The sequence below is a fragment of the Protomyctophum parallelum genome, assembly GCF_964188405.1.
Source record: "Protomyctophum parallelum genome assembly, chromosome: 22".
Taxonomy (NCBI): domain Eukaryota; kingdom Metazoa; phylum Chordata; class Actinopteri; order Myctophiformes; family Myctophidae; genus Protomyctophum; species Protomyctophum parallelum.
In genome coordinates this window covers 21,935,389-21,940,059 of record NC_139714.1, presented here as the reverse complement: position 1 = coordinate 21,940,059, position 4,671 = coordinate 21,935,389, and positions in this window count along the sequence as shown.

Below are 4,671 nucleotides of genomic sequence, written 5' to 3'. Positions count from 1 at the left end.
CTTTTTTTAAATGGAATCACTAAAAAAGTATTTAAATCATAAAGTGCTGTAATGATCTTTTAATACAACCTGTATTGTATATTGTACATCGGTACAATTTAGGTGCCGATGCTATACACGTGCAATTAAAATGGAACCAATGTTTGGGAGTCCACCACTGCTTGGCAGCTATACTGTCATGGTGAGGTGGCCTACAGGGCAGTCAGAGAAAGGTGTGTGGAGCTTGCGCGGGAGAGCATGTGCTTCATTGCTTAGAGCAGTGGTTTTCAACCCGTTTCACATCAAGGCTTTGAGCCACGGACCACCATTCGATGAGATTTAGCCTCTCGGATCCAAAACAGAATATTTTGTTGTTTTTGGATAAGATTTTGTCCAAAATTCCATGCTGTATTGATGTGGTACCATTAGGAGAGATAACAAGGCAAACACTGGACAAAATAACAATTCCCGTACGGGTCCATTTGGTTTCATTTTACACACTCAAGAGTTAAAGATCTGTAAGGGTCCAATCCATTACCAACTCTCCATCGTTTAACTGGGGACCACCTGGAACCTCCTCAAGGACCACTGGTTAAAAACCACTGGCTTAGAGGGGTTATGCCTTTGATACACCGTAAAACTCTTAACGTCTTGAACCCTATTTTTTCCAGTATTCTTTTAAATGCAAAGGTTTTCACATTGTCGCCTATAACCAGGTTAACCATGTCGGGGGTTAAAGTGGTCTGAAAGTGTACAAATGGAACCAAATGGAATCTACACTTTGAGTTACTGTATAAAAGCCAGCTAGCTGCAAATGAGAATTATTAGCAGAAATTGTTAGTGGTGATTCATAAACATCATAAGGTCACACATTCTACAGTCATAAGATCATGATGAGTGCTGTCCCAGGCTAAGTGTTGCAGCATTTCGAGAAGAAAAGCCACACAGCTGATGTTCATTATACAACGCGAGATGGATTACATTTAAATTGACATACAACATCGTGGATCTAGCCGGGCTCTGATTTCAGCCTCCTCTTGCGGCCAAATTAATTGCACGTCGTTCTCTTTGAATTATTGGGCGGCCTCTTACGTAACACACTTTGGCCCAAAACAGGCTGGTGTGCGCTGGTAGCTTTTGTCAAAATGCCACAGGCCTGTATAAAAGTTCTGCACACAGCTCCAAACGGGGCTTTGGGCCAAAAGATCTTTCACGTGCACTCTTTCAAAAACCACATTTCCAATATTGAATGTATTTGTACAAGTGGCATGCCAAATTCAATTGCTGTGACCCTTTCCATGCTTCAGCTGCAGCATGCAAGGCCATACAGAAGTCAGGTATTTGGCATAATTTGTTTCTGAGCTTCTGTGTCCAATCGGACGATTTGTCCTGTGTTTTAATAGCGAGGTTAAAAGGGCATGTGGAATGAGAATGGCTGTGGTGTGTGGAGGGATTGAGGAGAGCTTTGCCCCGTGGGGGGACCCCATGGCCTCTGCCTGACCCTCTCCTCTGATGTTTGCCTGCAGGACGTCTGCCCAGGGTGACTGGACGGACGTGCACCCAATGAACGACACAGGTGAGTATAGAGCGATCGGTCCCCCCCCCCCCCCTCTTCTCTCTGTCATCAATGCAGCAATGAGTCGCTCTCCTCTGTCCCTCTGCCTGTGGGTCTGTCTCTGTCTCTCTCTCTCCCGCCTGTCTATCTCTCTTCCTGTGTCTGTGTGTCTGTCTGTCTCTCATCTTTCAGGTGAGGATGATGATAGATGTGTACGCTCTTGAGAGATGTACCACCTTCATCTCAGGCCCCACGGTCTGGTCATGCCCCAGTGATCCCCATCCAAGCATCATATACCCATAGATAGATGGAGGTCAAGTCAGAGGTTGTGTGTGTGTGACTGTGTGTGTGTGTGTGTGTGTGTGTGTGTGTGTGTGTGTGTGTGTGTGTGTGTGTGTGTGTGTGCGTGTGTGTGTGTGCATGTGTGTGTGCGCGCGTGTGTGTGTGTGTGTGTGTGTGAGAGAGAGAGAGAGAGAGAGAGAGAGAGAGAGAGAGAGTACAATTGTTGACCCCTATAGAGGAAAATTGACACTAAGGACTATACAGTACATATTTTGTGTGTGTGTGTGTGTGTGTGTTTGTATGTGTGTGTGTGTGTGTGTGTGTGTGTGTGTGTGTGTGTGTGCGCGTGCGTGCGTGTGTGTGTGTCCACATATGCCCGCATATATGTGCATGCCAATATGGGCATATACTGATGACACAGCTTATGGGCATAAAAGGGACAAGGACTGACAGTTACAGATATCTCCATATGGGCATGAAAGGGACACAGACAGAAGGGTTAAGGGTATAATGGGCACTCTGACAAAGCCCCCAGCACTATACTCAGACTCAGACATATTGGTCGGATTGGCATAATAGGCTAATTATGACATAAGTCTCTGATCAGATTGCCATTAAGTAAAGGTAAATATTTCAAAAACTATAAAACGAAATATGTGGAAAATATTAAACCAAATTATGGACATACCTCTCTACTGGCAGGGCTTATAGACTCCTACAGAGCTATGCAGGAAAAATATATTATTACAGACAGACAGACAATTAGCAATTATTATTATTATTATTATTATTATTTCGCGGACCCCCTGGCTATGCGGTCCGCGGACCCCACTTTGAGAACCTTGTAGATCGGCTATTTTCGTCAACTGCGCAGCCGCAGTAAACAGTCACAGAACTGATTTCAATGTAACACACCGGGATTCTCGCTTTGATCATAAGTCCCGTGAGACGAGGCGACAGGCTGTGACATCATGACAAATATTACTCGTGCGTGCCAGAGCCATCGATGCTATGGAAACAATGCTGATACTTTTCCAGCCAAACATTTATTTTAGAGCGGGCGTCACTTTTCATCGTAGGACAGCGTCGCGCGCCGAAAATATCTGTTGTTGTTTTCGGCCAGTAGTCAGCCAATTAAGCCCGGTGCGTCATTTGTTTTCCCTCAGAGGGCGGCAAGTTGCATTTGCTAAAGCTATTTTACACATTGACAACATTGACTTCAAAGTGACTTCTGAAATGTTGGTGAGTAGAGTATAAGTGGCATGTTATTGTGTCCATTATCACAAGCAACACTTGTTTTAGACCCCCCTATATCCCTGAAAACATGACCGTCATAACCCTTTCGGGACCCTTGTTACCTTTTCTGTTGGCCTATTTGGGACGGTGGTAGGTAAACAAACAAGGGTCCAGAAAATGGCGGGCTAAACCAGTGGTTCCCGAAGTGGGGTCCTTTAGCTAAATTCTAGTTATAAACATTGATTTTACAATATAAAATGGGGTCTCAGAGATAGAAAAGCCATTAAATGGGGGTCTGTAGACTAAAATGAATGTAAAACTGGGGGGTACTTTAAATTAAACGGGTTGAGAATCACTGCTAGAGCCGTAAAAATATTCTCTTATGGGAGTCCCTGTCATATCTCTTCAAATGGGGGTCTGCGGGGCTAATTAGTGTCAATTTGGGGGTCCTTGACATGAAAAGGTTTGGGACCCACTGGGCTAAACACATTCGCCTTTCCTGCAGATTTCCAGTAAAATTCATGGAGTGCTGCTGCGTCACAGAAACTCACATGGAATTCCCAGGAAGGAAAGGAAGGATGAATAAGGTAATTGTCTCCATATATCTCACAAATTGTTGCGTGCATGTTGAACTGTCTGCAATAGACTATTATATTATTACATTTGAATTTTGTGCGTTCATTTTCCACAAGGTTCTGTGCTGTATTTGAGACATCAATATGTGGTTGTCATAATACAGGCCACAAGTGGGGTAGTTGGTTGTGTTGTGGGTTAGTGAGATGTACTGTACATTACAACTCACACCTGACCTCATACCGTACCTACCTGTCAAAATAAACCAGTAGCCTATTTCTGGTGGAAATTGTGGCGCATCTTCTTAATGAGCGGTTAATATCCCTATCCCTCTTCATTTGTTTTAAAAGATGGGTGTTGTTGTGGGAGAGTTCTCTAACAATATCACACAAGGAAAGGTGTGTTACTACCACTTTCCAAAGAACAGCCCTGCGCTGCGTTGTCTCCTTAACAATCGTAAATTTGAACCGTAATCTCCCGTCACAACATTGCAGATAAAAGATAATTATCTCTTTTAGTGAGCTGTGCCCTGGGGCCCCTCCTTGGACGGCCTAGCAGACGACGTGCCTAAACCCTCATCCCACACACACACACGGCACAACAACAGACTGGGGAGACTGCTGCCATGTTGAGAGATTCATCAAAATGATGAGGTAAAACGCTCAGGGTACTTTAGTGTGTTTGTGTGTGTGGTGAATCTGATTCCCACAGCAGTACTGGCTGGGAATTAATTGATGCCCGCATGATTTATTCAGCTCTCTTCTTGGCCAAGGTTTGTGGAACATTGGGTATTTATTTGTTTTCAATTCAGGGTAGGGATTGGACGAGCTTGTGTTTGTCAAAGAGTGAGACAGACAGACAGACAGTACACAGAGCTTAGTGCATACAGACGATAACCTGACATGGAAGGTATTTTGGAGACAGTGCAGTGTTAAAGTTCACAGGTTCAACTAGGGAGCACCTGAGCGTTTTTTCCGCCGCAGACTGTGACAGAACGTGTCACAGGGAATGACGGACTCGCCAACGGTTTGGATGAGAGTGCGTGC